This window comes from Macaca fascicularis, chromosome 1 (genome assembly GCF_037993035.2).
Source record: "Macaca fascicularis isolate 582-1 chromosome 1, T2T-MFA8v1.1".
In the NCBI taxonomy this organism is placed as follows: domain Eukaryota; kingdom Metazoa; phylum Chordata; class Mammalia; order Primates; family Cercopithecidae; genus Macaca; species Macaca fascicularis.
In genome coordinates this window covers 218,365,920-218,386,176 of record NC_088375.1, presented here as the reverse complement: position 1 = coordinate 218,386,176, position 20,257 = coordinate 218,365,920, and the positions used below count along the sequence as shown (strand labels likewise).

General features: G+C 52.1%; 1 pseudogene; it reads right to left on the bottom strand.

Annotated features, from left to right (window-relative positions):
* Window positions 1-3,257: 3,257 nt before the first annotated feature.
* The window catches only part of LOC102134406 (uncharacterized), a 48,256-nt pseudogene continuing 31,256 nt past the window's right edge, over window positions 3,258-20,257 (bottom strand).

The window sequence follows — 20,257 nt, the reverse complement described above, 5'->3', positions numbered from 1 at the left end:
TCCCCTCGCCTCTCTGTCAAAGCACCAGCCCACGACTCTGCAAGTCGCTGATTTCCCCAGCCGCTATGGAAAACAGTCAAGATGACAGCATCATCACTCATGAGACTGTTGTGACCACACAGGCAGAGCACTTGGCAGGGGACCTGGCGTGCAGAGCGTCTTCAACACATTATACTCACTGCACGTGTGAGTCTCTGGGAGGGGCACGTGGCTCTGCCATCCCGCGGCTTGCAGCTGGTTAAGGAGGCGGTGCTTCCAGGGAGAGGCCATCTGAAGACCGAACCTTGCAATGCGCCCCATTAGTGCCACAGGATGGCAAGGGAGATTGAGCATGGGCTGGGGGTTGGAGGGCTCTGGAGGGAGCTTGAAGCACGGACAGGACTTGGGGTGGTGTTATCCGGGGGAGGGGGCCAGAGAAGTCCAGCGGTGGAGACAGTATGTGTGGGGCATCCACGCAGTGGCTGGAGCATCCAGCGGCAGGACGGGGGACATTCCACCCTCTCTCCCTTCCCTCGTTCCTGCTCCACAAGGCCATGTTGTCCTCAGAGCTGAGGGAGAGCAAGTCCTGAGAGTCGGGGAGACCTAGGGAGGGCACAAACCCTGGCCTGACTGTGGCTACCCTGGACTTGATCATCTGTGCTGGGCAACAACCAAAAGAGCATAAGCAGAGTGGGGCATGAACGCTTCGCTCTGCGGATTACCCGGCTTTCCCCTACTCCTAGGGCCTCAGGCCAGGCTGCGACGGGGAATGTGAGAGAAAAAGGAGCAAACTGCTTTCTGAGGCCAAGCACTGAATTCTCAGAGCCCAGGACAGGGTCTCTAACCAGGCATGACAGGGCCTCCCTGCAGTCTGTCAGCGTCCGGGGTGTCAGGGCTACCAGGAAAAAGCCCAGCAGAGGCAGCTGCAGGAGCAAGGGGCAGGGGAACACGGAGACTGCTGGGGGTTTCTGAGCCTGCCCATGGCTGCCTGCTGGCCTCCTTGCCTGCAACAAGGCTGCGGGTGAGCAGAAAAGTGAGATTGACTGCCACTGGGTAGCTGCCCACCACGGGTCCGGCCCAAAGCCTCTCACACCCTAGGCAGCATTGGTGCAGCATCCTCAGCCTCGTCACTATTGATATCTTGGGTGGGACAAATCTCTTTCATGTCAGGTGGCGGAGGTGGGCCACCCGTGCATGGTAGAATGTTTTTGTTTTTTTTGTTGTTGTTTTTTTTTTTTGAGACGGAGTCTCGCTATGTCGCCCAGGGTGGAGTGCAGTGGCCGGATCTCAGCTCACTGCAAGCTCCGCCTCCCGGGTTTTTTTTTACGCCATTCTCCTGCCTCAGCCTCCCGAGTAGCCGGGACTACAGGTGCCCACCACCTCGCCCGGCTAGTTTTTTGTATTTTTTAGTAGAGACGGGGTTTCACCGTGTTAGCCAGGATGGTCTCGAACTCCTGACCTCGTGATCCGCCCGTCTCGGCCTCCCAAAGTGCTGGGATTACAGGCTTGAGCCACCGCACCCGGCCAGTAGAATGTTTAACAACATCTCTCACCTCTAACCCCGAAGCCTACCCCTTGTAACAACCAAAATGTCTCCAAGTATTGCCAGATGTCCCCTGGGGTGATGGGGCAAAATATGCTGCTTAGGGTGTGAGAGGCTTTGGGCCGGACCTGTGGTGGGCAGCTGCCCAGTGGCAGTCAATCTCACTTTTCTGCTCACCTGCAGCCTTGTTGCAGACAAGGAGGCCGGCGCGCAGCCATGGCCAGGCTCAGGAGCCCCCAGCAGACATTCTCCGTGTTCCACTGCTCCTTGCTCCCGCAGCTGCCTCTGCTGGGCTTTCTCCTGGTAGCCCTGACACCCCAGATGCTGACAGTGCTTAAGAGCCACTGGATTCAGGAAAGGAGAGGTAAAGTCTTCTTTTCAAAGTAGAAAATAATTCATGGTCTTTCATTCATTCCACAAATATTAGGCAATTGTGTTTTGCTAGGCACTGAGGACATAGTGTTCACAGTCTGGTGTTCATCTACAGCAGACCAGGCACCCAAATGTACCTAGATGTTTATTTCCTTTCATTCTTGCTCCAAATCTATTCATTATCCTCCTAAATGGGAAATGTGACCCTTAGGAAGCAGCATGCGTCTCCTCCTGGAAGTCTTCCCAACCCCAGGGTGGGGCCAAATGCCTCTCTGTGTAGCCCAGAAGCTGTGTCTAGCTCCACTCTCTTTGCGAGACCCTGAATCTTCATTCTAATTCCCCCCCCCCAAAATGTGTCTTCCTGCAGAGCACCGAAACCTATTCTAACTCTCCCCACTCTCTCCTTAACTTTGCTGCCTGGATAAGCCTTTAGCCTCATATGGAAATGTAACTTCTAAGAACTCAACTGCGTAGGCTCGGGGCTGCAGGGTGGGGAAAATAAGAGCCATCTCTGTATTAGCTTCCCTCACAGCTGTGACTCCTGTCCAAACTAGACGTTGGCCTCCACTGTCCTTCTGCAGGGAAGCCACAGCTGGAATACAAAGAGGAATGAAAGAGGAAATCCCCAGGCCCTGCACTTCCAAGGGCCCACATCGACATCTCGCAGCAAGTTCAGAGTGATTTTTAGTATGCAATTTTTTTTTTTAACCTATGTAGACCTTAGAAGCTAAACCCACCCACATCTTGCCACAAGGCTCTTCAGATCTCAGGCACTCAGCAAGGTGCCCAGCACATCATAGGTGCTCTGCAAAGGTTCATGGAATGAAATGAGCTGAAGCTGATACTATCACTTTGTTACTTCTATGATCATTCTAATTTCATAGAGAAAGCGCAGTGCACCATGATCCACACTGAATGGCTCCCTGCCTAAGGGAAGCTATTGTTTGCAAAATGTCCTCAGCCAGGAAGCACAGCTCAGGTGGTAGCAGCTTCCCAAACTGCAAGTGCAGCACAGAAGGCTGACAAAAACGCTCCTGGCATGGCCGGCTTGCAACCCCAGCCCCTAAGGACAAGGACCCGATCACACAAACTCTGACGAGGTCAAGTGTCTCTCCGAGCCCCCACCGGGCAGCAGCGCCTGCAAAGCAACCCCTGTCACCCTCCAGAGGAGGCTCATGGGAGCCCATCAGCCCTGTCGGGACCTTGGGACCCTCCACTCAAACACCTGTTCTAAGAGCTTCCCCCAAGACGGGATGAGAGAGGGTACTACATGCAAGGCCAACATGCCAATGAAGTACCCTGTGCTGTTCATTAAAACCTGAAAATGGAGGTTGGGAATTTAACAATCCAAGTGCAAAGAAGAGAGGTTTTGGGGACATTTTTAATACATCTATAATCTTTCATTAACAGCTAGAAATTTAGATTGCTGTACATAAGCGATAGACAATGAAACAGAAAAGGTATTTCTGCAAGCCTCTCAGCTGTCAGCTCTGTGAGCAGCTGGGAGGGTCACTCTGTAGTCATCTGTCACACCTCCCTGGAGAAGGCCTGTTGAGCCAGGGGCACCTTAGGAGGCCAGGGTGCAGCACCAGAAGCACGGGCCTTGGCTCACCAGGGCTAGAGCAGCAGCCAGCCCCAAACAGGCAGGAGGGTTTACAAAAGGACAAGAAATTGATGGAATCGCCCAAGTCTGCAAAGCCCTGCTCCTCCCTCCAGCTTCCCCATCCCCACTCCTGGATGGGCAAGGGCGGGGGGGCAGGGACTAGAGGGGCTAATGGAGCAGGTAATGGAGTGACCTTCTGGGGTGAACACCACTATTGTGTCCCCTCCTAAAGACAAGGGAACAAGCTCAGCAGGGCTGAGTCACTTGCTCCTGAGACCCAGTCCCCTGGGTCGCTGGTGGTTCTGCTCATCTTGGATATAGCCATTTATAGTGTTTGCTCCAGACTATCTTTCCAAGAATGTTTGAATAGTGAACAACTTGGAAGATAGAGGCTGTCTCCCTCCAGGCCAGAGGCAGGCTTGTTTGGACTCCAGTGTAATAAAGATAATGTCCCCCTCAAGGGCAAAGGCCAGGCAGGTGTGCTTGTAGTCCACTCGGCAAGACAGGGTTCCTCAGATGGGGTCCTTGGCTGGGACACAGACCCCCTACATATGCAGCATCCACCTGGGCCTCTCAGTATCACAGCCATGGGGTTTAGAGGCAGAGGGGACCCATGAGGACCATGAAGCTTGGGCTGCCTGCTGGGTGGCAAGTAACAACAACAGCTGTCTCTACTCCGGGAATTTCATGTCTTCTGCCAGCATCCAGGGAAGGGTAGCAGGCTCACCTCTTAGCTTCAAAATATGGTGAAATCACAGACAGTCCATAATTATTGGTGCTTGCCCAAGCCCACACAGTCACAGTGGCAGGCTAGGATTCGATCTCAACAGACTCCAGCACCACATGTTTCCCGGGCTGTGATCTGGGGACCATGCATCAGAGAGAACTACTGGGCTCCTCCACTGACCCACAGAATCACATCTCCAGAGAGAGATATGAGGTCTACGCTCCCTCAAGTCCCCATATCAGCCCACAAGCATCCCCAAGTCTGAAAGGCTCGCCCTCCACGGCGACGCCCCATTCTCTAGTGCGCACAAGTCACGGACATCTGGGCTTGTAGAGCTCCTGGTCAGCCTGGGGGATTGGTGAATTATGGAGGACAGACAAAGAGAGCCAAGAAAAGACAGCAGGTCAGCACAGGCCCACACTGCTTAAAGTGTGGCGTTCCCTGGGCCCAGACTCTAGAACTGCTACGTGAGGCCCTGGGCCACCCAATCCTGGGCCCCTCCTGGTAGCAGGGACAGTGGGGACTTGTCTGTTTTGTTTGCTGCTAGGCCACCCCTCCCCTCTCCCAGTGCCTAGAATAGCACCTGGCACATAGGAGGGACTCAAAAGTTACTGAAGAAAGGGACAGGAGGAGAAGGGAAAGATGGAGGCAGGGAGAGAGGGGGCAAGGAGAAGAAAGGGGGTCAAGACAAGGTGCCCTTGAGGGCTGAAACTGGGATGCTGCATCCAGGTCCCAGAGTCCAGAAAGCTCAGCAAGTGCAGCCTGCCAGCCGGAGACTCACTCAGAAGCCCCATTGCCAGATCAGGCCTGTACCATGCACCTACCCAGCAAAAACATGCTGAATGAATGAGTGAGTGAGTGAGTGACACCTCGCAGTGACATCCCGTACCTGGACTTGCAGGTGCGGGTACCAGATGGTGCAGAGGCTGTAGTCCCCAAGGCTGTGGTTGTCACTGTGCAGAAAGGACACGCATATAAAAAGTGTGTAGCTCTTAACTGCACCCAATGAGTGAGGAAACAGGCTCAGGACCCCAAGGAATCTCACCCCAGAGCAAACTGCTGGAAAGTGGGGGAGGCAGGAAGCTGCCAGGAGCTCTCCAGACTCCAAATCCAGTGCTCTTTTCCCTGAGGCTGATGGCAAGGGCACAACCCACCCCAGAGTGCCCCTCAAAGAGCCAGGGCCCCCAGATGCCTCCAATCTATGACATCTCAGTGGCCCACCCCAACCAGAAGAGGGTCCGGACGGTTGGCCTGCCTGCTGCCGAACAAATGGGGTCGCCAGCAGCCACCTCGAGGTGCACCATTAAGCTGCAGAGGCTGCAGCTCAGGCCGAATGTCACTTTATGAAGCTTTCCCGCTGGCATTAAAGGTTTGCCATGTCCAATCTCACTCATGCCACCGGCACCCTGCTCAGCATGTGTGCTGAATCATTAAAGGGAGAACAATGTTTCTGAGAAGAACCGCTGTGGCCTTCTCCAGGAAAACAGCCTCTCGGAAGCCAGGGCCAGGGGCAAAGCCTCTGACAGAGAGGCCAATGGGACCCAAGGGTCCAGGTCCCCGCCTCTCCTTGCCCAGTGGCCTTTTCTAAGCAGCCTGGGGCTGGCTGTCGGTGTTGAAGCCAACTAGCTCTGTGTCTTCCTGGCTGGCATCTGCTCTGCTGAAAATATAGCTGTTTGTCTAGGGATTGTGTTTTCCTTGGAAAGTTTTTTTGGTAAGTTTGCTTTGGGGTTTTGGAAAGAGAAAGACTGGGTTTTTGTTTGGATTCAGGGGATACCCATGCAGGTTTTTTACATGAGTATATTGCGTGACGCTGAGGTTTGGCCTTCTAACGATCCCACCACCCAGGTGGTGAACATAGAACCTGATAGGTAGTTTTTCAGCCCTTGCCCCCTTCCCTCCCCTCCCCTGTCTAGTAACCCCCCAGTGTCTGTGTATACCCACTGTTTAGCTCCCCATCATGGGTGGGCACATGTGTTTGGTTTTCTGTTTCTGCATTAATTAGCTTAGGATAATGGATTCCAAATGCATTCATGTTGCTGCAAAGGCCACAATTTCACTTTTTATGGCTGTGTAGTATTCCATGGTGTATATGTACCCCATATTCTTTATCCAATACACTGCTGATGGGCACTTGGATTGATTCCATGTCTTTGCTATTGTGAATAGTGGTTCAGTAAACATTTGAGTGCAGGTGTCTTTTTGGTAGGACATTTATTTTCTTTTGGGTATATACCCAGTGATGGGATTGCTGGGTCCAGTGATAATTCTGTTTTTTGTTCTTTGAGAAATCTCCAAACTGCTTTCCACAGGGGACTATCTCATTTGCATTCCCACTAACAATGGATAAGCATTTTCTTTTCTCCAAAGCCTCAACAACATCTGTCATTTTTTTACTGTTTAATAATTGCCATTCTGACTGGCTTGAGATGCTGTCTCATTGTGGTTTTGATTTGCACGTCTCTAATGATTAGTGATGTTGAGCATTTTCTCATGCGTTTGTTGGCCAACTTTATGTCTTCTTTTGAGAAGTGTCTGTTCATGTCCTTTGCCCACTTTTCAATGGGATTATTTGGTTTTTTTGCTTGCTGAATTGTTTAAGTTCCTTATAGATTCTGGAAATCAGACCTTTGTCAGACGCGGTTTGCAAATATTTTCTCCCCTTCTGCAGGCTGTCTGTTTACTCTGTTCATGTTTTAATAGTTTCTTTCACTGTGCAGAAGTCCCATTTGTCTATTTTTTATTTTGTCACATTTGCTTTTGGGTTCTTCATCACAAATTCTGAAAGACATTCTTTTGAAAACAAACTCTCAGGCATGCCAGTGGCAACTGTGCCCCTGAAGGGGTGGTGGCCCATGCACAGCTTCTGTCTCCCATCAGTCCATGCGCAGCTTCTGTCTCCCATCAGTCCATGCACAGCTTCTGTCTCCCATCAGTCCGTGCACAGCTTCTGTCTCCCATCAGTCTGGTCCTCCAGTAGCGGTGAGAGTCTCCTCAGTTCTTGTCTGTTCCATCAGGCCAGCCCACCATCTGGGCCCCAAACTCTAGTTTGCAGCCCTGGTTGGGATGTCCGTGCTCTGGGCTGAAGACCACAGTGGACCTCTGCACAGACGTGCCTCCCCCACCAGCAGTGTGCCTGCTGCTCTGGAGCCCCTGAGATTCACAGGAAAGCCAGGTGTAAGGTTTGGTAAAAATGAATTCCAGCACCCTCGCTCGTGCCTGTGGGGTGACCTGTGCCTTCCCCATGATTTCTGCAAGCCCTGGGGCCTCTGCCATCCTACTCTCATCTGCTCCGGGTCTGGCATCTGCTGAGCTCTCTTGACTCACTGTCTCTCACTCAGCTGTCTCTTCTCTTGTCTCTGCGATGAAGCTTCTACCATTCTCAGCCCCCACTCCCAACACCTCCCTACATCCTCTGCCTGCATCAGACCTGACGAAGGTTTCTTCAGGGGGATTTTATAGTCAGAATGGCAGAGTTAGAGGAAGGCAGGTGGGAATATTGGCAGTCCTTTGGCCACCCAGCCACTTCTCAAAGGCGGTGCTTTCTGGAAGGTTCTCCAATTAGAAGCACCCACCAATCAGAAAAGTTAAATCAAGGAAGTTCCTGAAACAAAGAAGGACTCAGTGCTTTAGTTCTGGATGCCCAAGTAGCAGGCACCAGTAGAAGGACCTTCACACCAGCTCCTGAGCCTGCATTCCTGTGTCAGCAAAACACCATCCTAGTGTCAGCATCAAATCCTGTAACCGACTGTGAGTCTCTGGGCCGGGCTCTGTGCACACAGGACCCCTGAGACGTCACTCCACCTTTGGATGTGAAATGCCCAGGGTTCAGCCCTCTGCAAACTGGAGAATGCCAGGAAGACCATGGGAGGTAAGATGCTTGCCTCAAAACTCCCTGAGCTGAACGAGGACCCCTAACCCTCCGGTCTGTTCTGGGCCTCTAGGAAACACCCCAGAAAGGTCAGCTCACACAAGGGACCCCCAGGGACATCAGAGTACATGACAGACCAGGTGCTACCTGGAACTGAGGAAGCCAATGAAGGCAGGCAGGTGTCCTTCCATCACCCACGCTTTCCCTCCCCTCACTCAGCGAACTGCCTTGGAGGGTATTTCCATGGACACTCAGTGGGCAGGAGCCTCGGGTGCCTCTGGTGGGGTAGCCACAGCCCTTACGGGCAAGGCCCTGCCGTAGCTGACCCCTCCATCCCCAGGCACCCACCCCGCCTTCTCTAATGAGTCCATGGCCCCCTATCTCCTGCACCTTAAGGGACCTGGAACCTTAACGGGCCCCACACAGCCTCCCCTGTCTCTGCGAACCTGCCACTGAAGGCCTCTGCCAGGGCTGCTTCCTCCCACAGGCCAGAGCAATTTACCTGAATCATTTACGGTGGCATAAAGGTGGTGGAACGTTTGCAATCCTGAGCAGCCCCCTTGGGAACCACTGCCACCCTGCAGCATTCCCAGGGAGCCCCCAGCCCTTACCCAGGCTCAGGGGGTGGGGGGAACCATCTCCCTGCAGCCAAATCCCACTTCCCATGGCTCTCCAATTAAGATAATTATAGATTCAAGTGCAGTTGTAAGAAATAATATAGAGAGATCCATGGACCCTTTACGCTGGGCCTCCCGCCGGGCCTGCTCCAGCTCCTGCTCCCGCCCGCCCAGCTGCCGGGAGAGCTGGCCCTCACCCAGAGACTGAGCAGCACTCCCAGCATCCCCCAGCTTGTTCATCATGCAGCACCCCAACTTCGGGCCTAACCCAGTCCTGGCAGAAGGCCTGGGTTTGAGCCCAGGGTCTGCCCTCATGTGCTATATGTACTTGGGCAAGTCATGACCTTCTCTAGATCTGCAGTGCACGTGTGTACAAAAACGAGGGCCCGGCCCGGCACGGTGGCACACGCCTATAATCCCAGCACTTTGGCAGGTGGATCATTTGAGGTCAGGAGTTCAAGACCAGCCTGGCCAATGTGGTGAAACCCTGTCTCTGCTAAAAATGCAAAAATTAGCCAGACATGGTGGTGCACGCCTGTAGTCCCCATTACTTGGGACACTGAGGCAGGAGAACAGCTTAAACCATGGAGGCAGAGGTTGTAGTGAGCCCAGATCGTGCCACTGCACTCCAGCCTGGGCAACAGAGCAAGACTCTGTCTCAAAAACAAACACACACACACACACACACACACACACACACACACACACACACACTGCAGGGCGGCTTTGTCTTCCTCCAGCTGTGGGCCGGGTACGAATGGGGCCTCATAAGCAGGGCATTCCTCCCAGGACCAGGAGGCCTCATCCACCCACCCACCAGCCACAATATCCCAGGGGAGGCTCCCAGGGAATGAGGGGCAGTGCCCTTGGGTGTGTGGGACACTGGGGAGGGGGAGATGAGGGCCCATGGAGCTTCTGTGCTCTGACACCGAGAGAGGATAGACAGACAGACGGAGACAGACAGAGAACCAGAGACAGAAAGGGAGGCACAGGTCAAGACAGGTTCAGGGCTGGGCCCAGGGTGCCTCACTGACACTGGGCAAGGCAGGTGGGCCCACAGGTGCACACTGTACCTGGGCTACAAGGTGGTTCAGATCCAGCTTGTCCTGAGCAAGGCTCTCGTTGAGGGCGCTCAGCTTGGACAGGGAGTCCTGCAGGGAGGCCTCCTCTGCCCTCAGCTTGGTCATGGAGAGCTCGAGCTCCACGCGGCCAGCCTCAGCCTGCAGAGTCAGGCCCTCAGAGATGACGAAAGGCAGAAAGGTCGGGAAGAGGTGAGGAGAGACAAGAAGAGACCCAGAGAGACGGACCCTCGGAGACAGGGGAGGGGAGACAAGGAGGGGACATAGCGTGAGATGGAAAAAAAAAAATCACCGCAGAAAGCCTGCTGCTGATGGAGCCATTTAAAAGCCACGCACCACAGAGCTGTACAAAAATAGCTCAAGCTGCAGGGCAGGACCAGAGTTCAGAGCATCCCCCGAGTAGGGTCTAGGGATAGCACTGCTCAGAGCCCAGGCTGCAGCGGACAAGGCCAGCCCCCCGCCAAGGACTCTCTGGGCTGTGGCCCCAACTCTCAGACCCCAGGAGCTGAGTCTCAGGCACTGGATGACCCTGAGCTATAGGCACTGCCCCCAGGAGCATCCAGAAGAGCAGGGATACAACCATAAAGAGAGGTCAATCCACTTATGGCTGGGACCAGAGGTCCAGAGGTCTGTGGCCTGTGACAAAGATCAGCCTGTATCCAGAAGGAAGGGGTCAGTCTGTGACCAGGCCCAGAGGTCTGCCTGACACTGGGACCAGTCCATGCCAGAGCGAGAAGTCTTTGGGCTGGGGGGCAGAGGTAGGTTTGTGGTTGTGCAGCAAACAGGGACCCACCTTGGTCAGCGCCTCGGCCGCCTCGGCCTTCTCGGCCTGCAGCATGTCCCGCTGCAGCGTGGCACGGCTCAGCGCCTCCCTCACCTCCACCAGCTCCTTGGCCAGGACTGAGCGCTTCCCTTCCAGCTGCTCTAGTTGTCTATGGCTGCGGGACAGAGGGCGGGTGGGTGGCCCATGTCACTTTCCTGCCCTGAACCTCCTGTAGCCAGCGAGATGCTGGGCTGGGGACCAGGCCTGAGGCAGGAGTTTGGAGAGAAAGAGCCTGGCCCACAGGGCAACCAAGCCCACTACACTTAGCTGCATGACCCTGCGCCTCCGTTTTCACATCTGCAAAACGAGGTAACACTTGCCTCGTGACATTGTTTTTTTGAGACAGAGTCTCGCTCTGTCACCCAGGCTGGAGTACAGTGGTGCGATCTCGGCTCACTATAACCTCTGCCTCCCGGGTTCAAGCAATTCTCCTGCCTCAGCCTCCTGAGTAGCTGGGATTACAGGTGCCCGCCACCATGCCTGGCTAAATTTGTAGTTTTAGTAGAGATGGGGTTTCCCCATATTGGTCGGGCTGGTCTCGAACTCCTGACCTCAGGCGATTCCCCTGCCTCAGTCTCCCAAATTGCTGGGATTACTGGCATGAGTGACCACACCCGGCCTGTTTTAAGGATACAGACTTCACATGTGCTTAAAATGGTGCCTGACACATGTCCCCAAGGGCCTTCAGAAACAAGAATCACATGCACCACCACAGTCTACTAAACATCATCATCGATCACGTCCCAGAGAGGTAAGCAGCGCAGTGGGGAAGAGGTTAACTCTGAAGGCAGAATGCCCGGGTTCAAATCCTGGCTCTTCTGCTAATTAGCTGTGTGACTTGGGGCAAGGAACATAGCTTCTCTGTGCCTCAGTTTACCATCCACAAAATGGAGATAACAGCTTCGACGACACAGAGTTATCATAGAGTTGAATGAGAACTGAATTGCTTAAAACAGTATCTGGTACTTAGTGAAATTAGTAAGGATATTATTATGATCATAACTAAATTTTTAAAATACTATTGTTAATATTACTACTCTTATTTTAATTATTGTTGTTATTATCATCCAAGTTCTACCTTTTAACTAGTTCTCTGACCCCAGGTAAGTGACGACACCTCCCTGAGCCTCAATTTCCTGAAATGGGTCTGGTTAGAAAACCCAGCATCAGAGGGGTCCAGATGGTAGGAGGCCCAGGACCCAGTGGGTGCTCCCTAACCCCCCGGGGGCACTGTCAGGGGATCTGAGGCACATTTGAAGGGCCCTGACAGGGAGGCGAGATGCTGCTCACCTGCGCTCAAGCTCCCGGCGCACCCGTCCTCCTGCTCTTCCTCCAGCCGGTCCCACTGGCGTCTCAGCTCCTCCTGGGCAGCCTGCAGCTTCTCCCGCTCCTGCCGCAGCTCCTCGGCCTGCTGCTGGGCCACCTGCAGGCTGTGGGCCAGGTTGCTCTTCTCCCTTCAGGACAAGGGGAGGGGGAGTAGAGGGAATGCTGGGGCTGCGCTCTCCAGGGAAGGTGGCTGGCTGCTCCTCTAGCCATGAGCTACATCCTCCCATCTTCCAAGGCACCTGCCTCCAGGAAGCCTTCCCTGACCACCCTGCCCATGGCTGACTCATTTCACTGACACCCTCCAGCAGAAGAACCTGGCTTTCCTTCTCCCCAGCCTGTCCACTTGGAGTGGATGGAGGTGCTGGCATGATCTCCAAGCACTCTACCAGGTAGGCAAGGCTAGGCTCCTGGGACACGCAGGCAATTGTGCCACCAGCTCTGCTAGGCCATGTGACCAGGAAATGCCCCCATAACACCTCATGCCCCTCAATTCAGGGAAGCCTGATAAAGCTGAGTCTGCAGATCCCACAGCTTCCTGCTACATAGGCACATGGTGGCCACAGCAGGGGCGGGAGGAGAAGGCAAAAACTGGGACCCCAAAGACTTGCTGTGAGCTGCCACTTTCCTCACTGGCAGTAGGTGCAAAAAAACTTCACGATGTGATTTTTTTTTTTTTTTTCCTGAGATGGAGTCTCACTCTGTCACCCAGGCTGGAGTGCAGTAGCGTGATCTCCCCTCATTGCAAGCTCCGCCTCCCAGGTTCACACCATTCTCCTGCCTCAGCCTCCTGAGTAGCTGGGACTACAGGCACCTGCCACCACACCCAGCTAATTTTTTGTATTTTTAGTAGAGACGGGGTTTCACCGTGTTAGCCAGGATGGTCTCGATCTGACCTTGTGATCTGCCTGCCTCCCAAAGTGCTGGGATTACAGGTGCAAGGCACCACGTCCAGCAATTTTTTTTTTAAGACAGAGTCTCACTCAGTTGCCCAGGCTGGAGTGCAGTGACACGATCTCAGCTTGCTGCAACGTCCACCTCCAGACTTCAAGCGATTCTCCTGCCTCAGCCTCCCAAGTAGCTGGGATTATAGGTGCCTATCACCACGCCCAGCTAATTTTTGTATTTTTACTTAGAAGCAGGGTTTCACCATGTTGACCAGGCTGGTCTCAAAGTCCTGACCTGAGGTGATCTGCCCGCCTCAGCCTCTCAAAGTGCAGGGAAGACAGGCATGAGTCACCACACCCGGCCCTAATTTTTTTATTTTTTACTTTTATTTTTATTTATATATTTTTTTGACACAGACTTTCACTCTTGTTGCCCGGGCTGGAGTGCAATGACGTAATCTCGGTTCACCACAAACTCTGCCTCCGGGTTCAAGCGATTCTCCTGCCTCAGCCTCCCAAGTAGCTGGGATTACAGGCATGTGCCACCACTGACGACTAATTTTGTATTTTTAGTAGACACAGGGTTTCTCCATGTTGGTCAGGCTGGTCTCAAACTCCTGATCTCAGGTGGTCTTCCCGCCTTGGCCTCCCAAAGTGCTGAGATTACAGGCGTGAGCCATTATGCCTGGCCAATTTTTTTTATTTTTAATAGAGATGGGGTTTCACCATGTTGGCCAGGCTGGTCTCTAACTCTTGAGCTCCAGTGATCCATTCGCCTTGGCCTCCCAAAATGCTGGGATTACAGGCGTGAGCCACCGTGCCCAGTCGACAATGTGCTGTTAAGTAAAACACACCCAGCCTGAATTTTCCCTTTTTAAAACTTTTAATTAAAATTTAATACAGCCAGGGACAGTGGCTTATGCCTGTAATCCCAGCAATTTGGGAGGCTGAGGTGGGAGGAGTGTTTGAAACTAGGAATTCAAGACCAGCATGGGCAACACAGTGAGACCCCCATCTCTACATTTCGCAGAATGTGAAATGGGATGCTTGCTGTGAACACAACTACTTAAAAAGACCTTCTCCTTTCCAGGCATGGAAAGCCTCAGTTTACTCTCACATGGACCTGAATTCCAATTCCCACCCTGCCACCCCCAGCCACACAGGCTGTATGAGTCTGAGCGAGTCTCTCAAGCTTACAACAGAGTTCCGAATTGCATGAGTTTGACAGGAAGACTAAATGACAGAGTACATAAAAAACACTCGGCCAAGAGCCTGGCACACAGTAGGTGTGGAGGAAACATTTGCTATCTCACTGCCAGGAAACACAATGGGAAGGAAAACCAGTGCCCTAAATGAGTTAGGATGGGCAGATGAGGCTGTGAGAAGGCGCTGTCTTTTTATTTCTATTTTTCAAACTTTTCATTAGATGGTTACATTTATGAAGACAAAAACCAAACAACAAAATATCAAAAACAACCTGGCAGCTAAATGGATAATTTATTGTCTTAAAAATCTTCAAGGTGCCAAGAACGGTGGCTCATGCCTGTAATCCAGCACTTTGGGAGGCCGAGGTGGGAGAATCACCTGAGGTCAGGAGTTCGACACCAGCCTAGCCAACATGATGGAATCCCATCTCTACTAAAAATACAAAAATTAGCCAGGCATGGTGGCGGGCACCTGTAATCCCAGCTACCAGGGAGGCTGAGGCAAGAGAATCGCTTGAACCCAGGAGGTGGAGGTTGCAGTGAGCCAATATCATGCCATGGGCAACAAGAGTTGGGGGGGAAAAAAAAGAAGTGGATAATTCCTTGTCTTAAACATCTTCGGCTGGGCGCGGTGGCTCATGCCTGTAATCACAGCACTTTGGAAGGCAGAGGTGGGCGGATCACGAGGTGAGGAGATCGAGACCAACCCAGCTGACACGGTGAAACCCCATCTTTATTAAAAATACAAAAAAAAGTAGCAGGGTGTTCCGGTGGGCACCTGTAGTCCCAGCTACTCAGGGGGCTGAGTCAGGAGAATGGGGTGAACCCGGGAGGTGGAGCTTGCAGTGAGCCGAGATCGCGCCACTGCATGGCAGCCTGGCAACAGAGCAAGACTCCATCTCAAAAAAAAAAAAAAACTTCAAGGTGCCTGGTGTGATGGCTCACACCTATAATCCCAGTACTTTGGGAGGCTGAGATGGGTGGATCATTTGAGCTCAGGAATTAGAGATCAGCCTGGGCAACATGGTGAAACCCCATCTCTACAAGAAACAGAAAAATTAGCCAGGTGTGGTGGTGTGTACCTGTAGTCCAAGCTACTCGGGAGGCTGAGTTGGGATGATCACTTAAGCCTAGGAGGTGGAGGTTGCAGTGAACTGAGATCACACCACTGTACTCCAGCCTGGGTGACAGAACAAGACTCTGTCTCAAATTAAAAAAAAAAAAAAAAATCTTCAAGGCTAGGCATGGTGGCTTATGCCTGTAATCTCAGCATTTTGGGAGGCCGAGGCAGGGGAATTGCTTGAGGCCAGGAGTTTGAGACCATCCTGAGCAACACAGCAAGACCCCATCTCTAAAAAAAAAAAAAAAAAGAGCTGGGCGCGGTGGCTCAAGCCTGTAATCCCAGCGATTTGGGAGGCCGAGACGGGTGGATCACGAGGTCAGGAGATTGAGACCATCCTGGCTAACACGGTGAAACCCCGTCTCTACTAAAAAATACAAAAAACTAGCCAGGCGAGGTGGCGGGCGCCTGTAGTCCCAGCTACTTGGGAGGCTGAGGCAGGAGAATGGCGTAAACCCGGGAGGCGGAGCTTGCAGTGAGTTGAGATCCGGCCACTGCACTCCAGCCTGGGCAACAGAGCGAGACTCCGTCTCAAAATAAATAAATAAATAAATACAGTCCAGAATAGTGCTGTCAATAGAACTCTCTGAGATGACAGAATGTTCTGTGGCCATGTATGGTTGATGAGTGCTTGAAATGTGAAACCTGCAGGCTGTGGGCCAGGTTGCTCTTCTCCCTTCAGGGCAAGAGGAAGGGGGAACAGAGGGGATGCTGGGTCTGCTCTCTCCAGGGAAGGTGGCTGGCTGCTCCCCTAGCCATGAGCTACATCCTTCCGTCTTCCAAGGCACCTGCCTCCAGGAAGCCTTCCCTGACCATGCCCATGGCTGACTCATTTCACTCACACCCTCCAGCAGAAGAACCTGGTTTTCCTTCTTCCCAGCGCGCCCACTTGGAGTGGATGGAGGTGCTGACATTATCTCCAAGCACCCTGCCAGGTAGAAGAGGCCAGGCTAGGCTGCTGGGACACACGGGCAATTGTGCCACCAGCTCTGCTAGGCCATGTGACCAGGAAATGCCCCCTATAAACACCCCATGCCCCTCCATTCTGGGAAGCCCAATAGAGCTGAGTCTGCACATCCCACAGCTTCCTGCTACATAGGCACATGGTGGCCACAGCAGGGGCGGGAGGAGAAGGCAGCAACAGGAACCCCAAAGACTTGCTGTGAGCTGCTTCTTTCCTCACTTGCAGTAGGTGCAAAAAAACTTCACGATGTGATTTTTTTTTTTTTTTTTTTAAGACAGAGTCTCGCTCTGTCACCCAGGCTGGAGTGCAGTGGCACGATCTCGGCTTACTGCAAGCTCCGACTCCCAGGTTCACACCATTCTCCTGCCTCAGCCTCCTGAGTAGCTGGGACTATAGACGCCTGTCACCACGCCTGGCTAATTTTTTGTATTATTAGTAGAGACGGGGTTTCACCGTGTCAGCAGCATGATCTTGATCTCCTGACCTCGTGATCTGCCCGCCTCGGCCTCCCAAAGTGCTGGGATTACAAGTGTGAGCCACAGCATCCAGCAATTTTTTTTTTTTTTTTTTTTGAGGCGGAGTCTCGCTCTGTCGCCCAGGCTGGAGTGCAGTGGCCAGATCTCGGCTCACTGCAAGCCCCGCCTCCCGGGTTCCCGCCATTCTCCTGCCTCAGCCTCCCGAGTAGCTGGGACTACAGGCGCCGCCACCACGCCCGGCTAATTTTTTTGTATTTTTAGTGGAGACGGGGTTTCATTGTGTTAGCCAGGATGGTCTCGATCTTCTGACCTCGTGATCCGCCCGTCTCAGCCTCCCAAAGTGCTGGGATTACAGGCTTGAGCCACCGCGCCCGGCCCAGCAATTTTTTTTTTTAAGACAGAGTCTCACTCTGTCGCCCAGGCTGGAGTGCAGTGACACAATCTCAGCTTGCTGCAACCTCCACCTCCAGACTTCAAGCGATTCTCCTGCCTCAGCCTCCCAAGTAGCTGGGATTATAGGCGCCTATCACCACACCCAACTAATTTTTGCATTTTTAGTTAGAAGCGGGGTTTCACCATGTTGGCCAGGCTGGTTTCAAACTTCTGACCTCAAGTGATCTGCCTGCCTCAGCCTCCCAAATTGCTGGGAATAAAGGCGTGAGCCACTACACCTAGCCCTAATTTTTTTTATTTTTTCCTTTTATTTTTATTTATTTATTTATTTATTTTTGAAACAGACTCTCACTCTTGTTGCCCTGGCTGGAGTGTAATGGCGTGATCTCAGTTCACCACAAACTTGCCTCCCAGGTTCAAGCGATTCTCCTGCCTCAGCCTCCCAAGTAGCTGGGATTACAGGTATGCACCACCACGGACGGTTAATTTTGCATTTTTAGTAGACACAGGGTTTCCCCATGTTGGTCAGGCTGGTCTCGAACTCCCAACCTCAGTTGGTCCTCCCGCCTCACCCTCCCAAAGTTCTGGGATTACAGGCGTGAGCCACTATGCCCGGCCAATTTTTTTATTTTTAGTAGAGATGGGGTTTTGCCATGTTGGCCAGGCTGGTCTCAAACTCCTGACCTCAAGTGACCCACCTGCCTTGGCCTCCCAAAGTGTTGGGTTTACAGGCGTGAATCACCATGCCCAGGTGACAATGTGCTGTTAAGTAAAAATAGCAGAATGCAAAACGGGATGTATGCTGTGAACACAACTACTTAAAAAGACCTTCTCCTTTCCAGACATGGAAAGCCTCGGTTTACCCTCACGTGGACCTGACTTCCAATTCCCACCCTGCCACCCCCAGCCACACAGGCTGTATGAGTCTGAGCGAGTCTCTCAAGCTTACAACAACAGAGTTCCGAATTGCATGAGTTTGACAGGAAGACTAAATGACAGAGTACATAAAAAACACTCGGCCAAGAGCCTGGCACACAGTAGGTGTGGAGGAAACATTTGCTATCTCACTGCCAGGAGACACGATGGGAAGGAAAACCAGTGCCCTAAATGAGTTAGGATGGGCAGATGAGGCTGTGAGAAGGCGCTGTCTTTTTATTTCTATTTTTCAAACTTTTCATAAGATCGTTACATTTATGAAGACAAAAACCAAACAACAAAATATCAAAAACAACCTGGCAGCTAAGTGGATAATTTATTGTCTTAAAAATCTTCAAGGTGCCAAGAACGGTGGCTCATGCCTGTAATCCAGCACTTTGGGATACCAAGGTGGGTGAATCACCTGAGGTCAGGAGTTCGACACCAGCCTAGCCAACATGGTGAAACCCCATCTCTTTTTTTTTTTTTTTTTTTTGAGACGGAGTCTTGCTCTGTAGCCCGGGCTGGAGTACAGTGGCTGGATCTCAGCTCACTGCAAGCTCCGCCTCCCGGGTTTATGCTATTCTCCTGCCTCAGCCTCCGGAGTAGCTGGGACCACAGGCGCCCGCCACCTCGCCCGGCTAGTTTTTTTGTATTTTTTTTTTTTAGTAGAGACGGGGTTTCACGGTGTTAGCCAGGATGGTCTCGATCTCCTGACCTCGTGATCCACCCGTCTCGGCCTCCCAAAGTGCTGGGATTACAGGCTTGAGCCACCGCGCCCGGCCTGAAACCCCATCTCTACTAAAAATATAAAAATTAGCCAGGCATGGTGGCAGGCACCTGTAATCCCAGCTACCAGGGAGGCTGAGGCAAGAGAATCACTTGAACCCGGGAGGTGGAGGTTGCAGTGAGCCAAGATCATGCGATGGGCAATACGAGTGGGGGGGGAAAAAAAGTAGTGGATAATTTCTTGTCTTAAAAATCTTCAAGGTGCCTGGCGTGATGGCTCACACCTATAATCCCAGTATTTTGGGAGGCCGATATGCGTGGATCATTTGAGCTCAAGAGTTAGAGATCAGCCTGGACAACATGTCAAAACCCCATCTCTACAAAAAACAGAAAAATTAGCCAGGCATGGTGGTGTGTGCCTGTAGTCCCAGCTACTCAGGAGGCTGAGATGGGAGGATCACTTAAGCCTAGGAGGTGGAGGTTGCAGTGAAGTGAGATTGCACCACTGCACTCCAGCCTGGGTGACAGAACAGGACCCTGTCTCAAATTAAAAGAAAAAAAAAATCTTCAAGGCTAGACATGGTGGCTTTTGCCTGTAATATCAGCATTTGGGGAGGCTGAGGCAGCGTAATTGCTTGAGGCCAGAAGTTTGAGACCATCCTGAGCAACACAGCAAGACCCCACCTCTGAAATAAAAAAAATAAAAAATTAAAATAAAATAAAATTTTAAAACTCCAAGAAATACAGTCCAGAATAGTGCTGTCAATAGAACTCTCCGAGATGACAGAATGTTCTATGGCCACGTATGGTTGATGAATGCTTGAAATGTGGCTAAGGCAACTAAAAAACTGAATTTTCTTCTTCTTTTTTCTTTTTCTTTTTTTTTTTTTTTTTCAGATGGAGTCTCAATCTGTCACCCAGACTGGAGTATAGTGGTGTGATCTCAGCTCACTGCAAGCTTTGCCTCCCAGGTTCACACCATTGTCCCACCTCAGCCTTCCAGTAGCTGGGACTACAGGTGCCTGCCACCATGCCCAGCTAATTTTGTTTTTGTATTTTTGGTAGAGACCGGGTTTCACCATGTTAGCCAGGATGGTCTCGATCTCCTGACCTCGTGATCCGCCCACCTCGGCCTCCCCAAGTGCTGGGATTACAGGTGTGAGCCACCGCAACCAGCCTTTTTTTTTTTTTTTTGGAGACGAAGTCTTCCTCATCTCCCAACCTGGAATGCGGTGACACGATCCTGGCTCATTGCAACTTCCGCCTCTAGGGTTCAACTGATTCTCCCACCTCAGCCTCCCAAGTAGCTGGGATTACAGGAGCATGCCACCATGCCTGGTTAATTTTTGTATTTTTAGTAGAAACAGGTTTCACCATGTTGGTCAGTCAGCTGGGTGTGAGCCACCACACCCAGTCTGAATTTTCACTTTTTAAAATTTTTAATTAAATTTTAAAAGAGCCAGACACAGTGGCTTATGCCTGTAATCCCAGCAATTTGGGAGGCTGAGGAGGAAGGAGTGTTTGAAGCCAAGAGTTCAAGACCAGCATAGGAACATAGTGAGACCCCCATCTCTACAAAAAATTTAGAAATGTTGGGGGCTTGTCTAGCATCCTCGGGGCTGAGATCAGAGTTC